Source organism: Bidens hawaiensis, unplaced genomic scaffold (genome assembly GCF_021521415.1).
Source record: "Bidens hawaiensis isolate Kalapana, Puna unplaced genomic scaffold, B.hawaiensis_p1.1 tig00043665_1, whole genome shotgun sequence".
Taxonomy (NCBI): domain Eukaryota; kingdom Viridiplantae; phylum Streptophyta; class Magnoliopsida; order Asterales; family Asteraceae; genus Bidens; species Bidens hawaiensis.
The window spans coordinates 98,005-104,646 of record NW_027505856.1 but is presented as its reverse complement, the minus strand read 5'-3'; positions in this window follow the sequence as shown (position 1 = coordinate 104,646).

Sequence of the window (6,642 nt, the reverse complement as noted above, 5' to 3'; positions counted from 1 at the left end):
GCTTGGACCTTTAAGTAAAAACGTTCAATACTACGTAAACTTTAAAGGTCAAGAACATACCTTTAGCGCTCGTTCGATCTTGGTTAGCTTGTTTATGCACTCTAGATCTCGTGTAATAAGATCTAATACCAACTAACGTTTACTCTCTCTCGGGTCTTGCTCGTTTATGGTGTGTGTGTGTGTGTGTGTGTGTGTTTGGAGCGTGTAGAGATTATGATGGAAATGAAATGAGGGTTTAGGGTTTTAGCTTGGTTTAGGGGATATTTATATCCCTTAAAGCCCATGGACCTAAGGCCCATTCTCATTTAACCCATCTTAATTAATCTAAGTCCATGATCCGTTCTTTACTCGACATTAATTAATTAATAACGCGAAATCACTAAACGTAACTTTCTTTATTCAACATTATAAATTTTAGGATGTTACAAGTCTTCCCTCCTTAAAGAGGTTTCGTCCCCGAAACCTAACTATTACTTAAACAAACTAGAATAGAACTTGAGCATCTCATCCTCAGCTTCCCAAGTAGCATCCGATCCTTTGGGATGTTTCCATATCACTTTTACCAAAGGTATAACCTTGTGACGAAGCTGCTTCTCCTTGCGATCAACGATCTCTATCGGTTGCTCGATGTAGTTCAATTGTTCATCAACCTCAATGTCCATCAATGGCACGTGAGACGTGTCATCAGCTAAACACTTCCTCAGATGAGAAACATGGAAGGTTGAATGAATTCCTTCTAACTCATCGGGTAAATCCAGTTTATAAGCTACTTCACCCACACGATCTACAATCTTGAACGGTCCAATGTACCTCGGACTCAACTTTCCTCTTTTCCTAAAACGGATAATCCCCTTCCAAGGCGAGACCTTGAGCATCACATTGTCACCAACGTTAAACTCAATTGCTCGTCGCCGCTTATCTGCATAAGACTTTTGTCTGTCTTGAGCGGCTTTCATTCTTGCTTTGATCTGATCGAACTTTGAAGACGTTTCTTGAACCACTTCTAGGCTTCCCATTTCTTTCTGACCAATCTTACCCCAACACACCGGGGTTCTACATCGTCTACCGTAAAGCATCTCAAACGGTGGCATACCAATACTTGAATGGTAACCGTTGTTATAGGAGAACTCTGCCAGATGCAGATGATCATCCCAACTTCCACCAAAATCTAAAACACAAGCACGTAGCATATCCTCAAGGGTTTGGATCGTCCTTTCAGACTGTCCATCGGTTTGAGGATGATACGCCGTACCGATGTTCAACCTTGTCCCCATAGCTTCATGGAATTTCTTCCAGAACCTCGAAGTAAACCGTGTATCTCTATCAGACACGATCGATAACGGTACTCCATGCTTGGTTACAACTTCTTTAATGAACAAGCTTGCTAACGTTTCTGACGAGATGGCCTCTCGTATGGGCAGAAAGTGAGCACCCTTGGTCAAACGGTCCACAATCACCCAGATGGTATCATGTTGCTTAGCTGTACGATGTATCTTAGTTATGAAATCCATGGTGATGTGTTCCCATTTCCACTCAGGTATCTCTAGCGGTTGCATCTTCCCATAAGGCTTTTGGTGTTCGGCTTTGACTTGTAAGCAAGTTAAGCACTTACTAACATAATCCACTACATCATTCTTCATTCCTGGCCACCAGTAATCTCTTTTCAAGTCTTGGTACATCTTTGTAGCTCCAGGATGGATTGAGTACCTTGACTTATGAGCTTCATCTAAGATTCGACTTCTAAGATCACCTTGGCGTGGGATCCACATGCGGTCGAACCTAGTCTTAACTCCATGAGTGTTTTCCATCAACTCATTTTGCTGGCCATACATCCTGTCTTTCTTTACTAACCCTTCATCTACTAACACCTCTGACTGCACCTTGATGATTTCTTCAAAAAGACTTGAGTTCATAATCAGCTGGTATGACTTCACTTTTGCAAGGACTTCCTCATTCTTACGACTTAGCGCATCAGCGACCACGTTAGCTTTACCGGGGTAATACTTAATCTCACAGTTGTAATCCTTTATCAATTCTAACCATCTTCTCTGCCTCATGTTCAATTCTTTCTGCTCGAAAAAGTACTTTAAACTCTTATGATCTGTATAGATAGTACACTTAGTACCGTACAGATAATGCCTCCATATCTTAAGAGCATGCACTACAGCTGCTAACTCCAAATCATGCGTCGGATAAGTATTCTCATGGACCTTCAACTGTCTAGACGCGTAAGCTATCACCTTCCCTCGTTGCATCAACACGCAACCTAACCCTTGATGCGAGGCATCAGCACAAACAACGAAATCCTCGTCACCATCGGGTAGAGCAAGGATTGGAGCTTGCGTGAGTCTCTTCTTTAATTCTTCAAAGGCTTCTTCTTGAAACTTTCCCCAACTGAATACTATCGACTTTCGGGTCATACCGGTCAGCGGTGCGTCTATCTTGGAGAAACCTTCGATGAATCTCCTATAGTAGCCAGCTAACCCTAGGAAGCTTCGTATATCAGTCGGATTCTGCGGAGTCTTCCAATTCGTTATCGCTTCAATCTTAGCTGGATCCACGGTAATCCCTTCCGGATTAATCACGTGACCTAAAAATTGCACTTCTCTTAACCAGAACGCGCACTTCGAAAACTTGGCATACAACTTCTCTTTCTTCAGAGTCTCCAATACCTCTCTCAGGTGCTCAGCATGGTCAGACTTGCTCTTTGAATAAATCAATATATCATCAAAGAAGACGATAACCGACTTATCCAACATCGGTCGACACACCCTATTCATCATGTCCATAAATGCTGCAGGAGCATTTGTTAGACCGAATGACATTACGAGGAACTCGTAGTGTCCATACCGCGTTCGGAACGCTGTCTTAGGGATGTCTACCTCCTTCACCTTCAGCTGATGGTAGCCTGATCTGAGATCTATTCGTGAGAACCAACTTGAACCTTGCAGTTGGTCAAACAGATCATCAATCCTTGGAAAAGGATATCTATTCTTTACCGTAAGCTTATTCAACTCACGATAGTCTATGCACATTCTCATACTTCCATCCTTCTTTTTCACGAACAATACTGGTGCGCCCCACGGGGAAACACTTGGTCTTATGAAACCTTTGTCGAGGAGTTCTTGCAGTTTGACATCAATTCTTTCATCTCGGACGGTGCTAGACGGTAAGGCGCTTTCGCGACGGGCTGGGCTCCTGGTACTAAATCTATCTGAAATTCTATCTCACGCTCCGGTGGTAACCCCGGAAGATCCTCAGGGAATACTTCTGGGTAGTCACACACGATAGGAACATCTTTCATTTCTTTCGTCTCGGCCGTAGCGTTGACGACATACGCCAGGTAGGCACAACACCCTCGCCTTAGCAAACCCTCGGCTTTTATCATCGAAATGACATTAAGCCCAGAACTTTCCTTATCACCATAAACCGTCACCGCACTACCATCCAAGGACTTTAACCTTATTATCCTACTCTTACATACTATCTGAGCCTCAAACTCAGACAGCCAATCCATCCCCAAAACCACATCGAACCCTCCTAAGGTCATAACATACAAGGTAACAGGGAACTCATGTCCCTCCAATTCTATCCTAGAGTCCTTAACCATTTTCATTATTTTAACCGAAGTGTCACTAGCGGTTTCTACTATAAGAGTCTCAAACACTCGGCAACATTTCATTTTAGCTAGTTTACTAAATGTCGTAGCTACAAAACTTCTATTCGCACCAGAATCAAATAATACGGAAGCAGAAATGCCGTTTACTAAGAACGTACCGGTCACAACATCAGGAATCTGTCTCGCTTGTTCCTGGGTCAGCATTTAGGCTCTGGTTCTTGGCCTAGCTTGATCGGCATCCTTCCTTCCACTACCTCCAGCTTCACCCTCGGTGCATTCTCTAGCAAAGTGACCTGTCTTACCACACTTGTAGCATGCAGGCTTAGAACTGCACTCATGAGTATAATGACCAGCCTTCCCACACTTGTAGCAAACATTCGACCCAACTCTACACTCTCCAGCATGCATCTTTCCACACTATGACATGTATCCGAACCCTTTCCCCACCTACACTCACCACTGTGTGCCTTGCCACAAGTCTTGCACGACCTGTTCTCCCAAACTCTCGGCTGCTTGTTCTTAGGGTTCCACATCTGGGTACCGGGTCGTTTAGCAGGAGCGACCCATTTCTTCTCTTTCTTCTCGTCTCCCACCACCACATCATCCGCAGCCAGGTCTGCATAGACCATCTCTGCGAGTTCGACAGCAGAATCGAAAGTAGCAGGTTTACTTGTCCTAACTAACATGCGGACTCTCTGTGGTAATCCCCTCACATAACACTTGATTCTCTTAGTCTCAGTGCTGACCATATCGGGTACCAACCTAGACATTCGATTGAACTCGGTGGTGTACTCACGATGTGTCATTGTCCCAGCTTTCAAGTTCAGGAACTTCATCTCCGCCCTTTCAACCTCGGCGTCAGCACAGAACTTCTTCATCACTAATTCCTTCAGATCCTCCCACTTCATCGCTTTGATCTCTTCACGGGTCTTCCTCTGCTCCACACTCTCCCACCAATACATAGCCTCATCTTCAAATGATTGGGTGGCATAACCGACAGCTTGGTCAGGACGACACTCGCTGATTCGGATAATTTTATCCATGGCAGTTATCCACTGAAGAGTGGCGATTGCGACTCCTAAACCAGTCAGCTTAGGCGGGTCACAACCTTTGAAGGACTTATTGTTGCAACCGCCTCGGCCCCTCTTCCTATCATCAACTTTCACAGACCTTACCTCACTTGAATCACCCTTTTCCCTCTCATCATCTTTCCTACCATTACCACCTGCCCCTTCAACAGTTCTTTCACGGCTTCCAGCAGACCCTCCCGGAGTAATATTCTTCACAGCAGTGGCTACAGCTTTGAACAATAGCTGCTTGAATTGCGGGATCCAGTTGAACTCCTTCATTGTTTTCCGGGTTTCTTCCAGCTGCGCTTCCTTCAGCTTCGGTGTTGGAAGCTGTCTCAACCGAAGGTTGCTGGACACGACGAGGCCTGCCGCGTCGTCCAGTGCGACCTCCAGCTCCAACAATGTCTCCAGCTCCAGCCATCGTATTCTAAAAGGGAAAACACAAACATCATCACTCAAGGAACTATTTAGTACAAGGATAGCAAGGCTAACAGGTAATAACAGTGGCCAGCTGTGACTAGCTGATCACGTTGCTTTCCGTGTCCTATACACTTCCCTTTATGAGTCTATTTGTGCTGGTTCTACTTAAGCAGTTAGTCAAATCAAACAATCAATTATTCCTATCCCTATCGTTCACATATCTTTTCTTTCTCATTAACATATATCATTTAATCATACACTTTACCTTTACTTATCTTGCTTGAGCGACACATGGCATTCTTGAACTGGCATCTTCTTTCCTTTCTTACTTAAATCTCATTCTCTGTTCGAGTCTAAGCATGTAGGATGCTTAAATCTCTCGAACTTTGCTCTGATACCAACTTGTAAGGCCCCGTTACCGGTAGCCCTACTTTCGTGTTGGATTTACTCATAAACGCAGTTCTAAATATCAGAGTTAATTAAAACATTCGCGGAATATAAAAGCTTTCATAAAACATTTCATAACAAAACACGTCTTGTCTTAAAACATCATTTTGTCTTTCAAAATGAACGAAACATTAAACTTAAACGTCTTGAGTCTTCCGATGCCAGCCTCTTATTCAGTGCCACGTGTCTCCTCAAGCGAGCTGCCTCATCCTACTCACCTGCGTGCATACTAAAAGTCAGCTACGCTGAGTGAGTTCTAGTTAATCATACATTATACAATACACATAAACTTATATTCTTTCATTCATACTTTCATACTTTCATACTTTCTTTTGTATTAACTTACTTTCATATCTTACGTTATAAAGAGCATGTGGAGAATGGTGGCCATGGGAAGCTTAGTTTCGATGGTGGTAGAGGAAGAGGAGGAAGCGTTGGTGGTCATGATGGTGAGGGTGAGGATGATCGGCTGATTTGAGAGTTACAGGGAATAGGACCTTGAGGGTGATACCATGAAAGAATGTAAATCTCTCTTAATTTTATTAATGATTTACAACACTATAAATAATAATACTAGGCTAGTTACATGGAGAAAAATATGGTAAGTTACAACTAAATATTGACTATACAATTTGAATTTGGAATTGAGTAATTCTAAAAGAGAATGGTGGATGACTATTGACTTTGTTGATTTGATTTACTATGTTGAGTGATACGGTTGTTAGACATCACCAAATAGAAGCAATATGTAAAAGAGTGTATGTTTGCTTTCGAACCTGAGCTGGACAGTTAAAGCTTCATTCATACAATGAACCTTTGAGTATATACGTCTTATTATGTTGTTAGTTGATGCGTTAGTTAACTAAAACACATCTCGGAGGAGATCCCAACCACAAATTTTGATCGAGTCAACATCTTTTCAAGCTTTCATCAATCATCATTCTCAATCCATTTTTTTTTAAATGTTGGGAACTTTCACTTATGTGAACTCTTTTATTATTGACTTAATTTTTAACATGTTAGTTTTATTCAAATAAAAATTTTGTACAGTATTATCACGTAAAGATTCTGAATAGTCTTTTATTG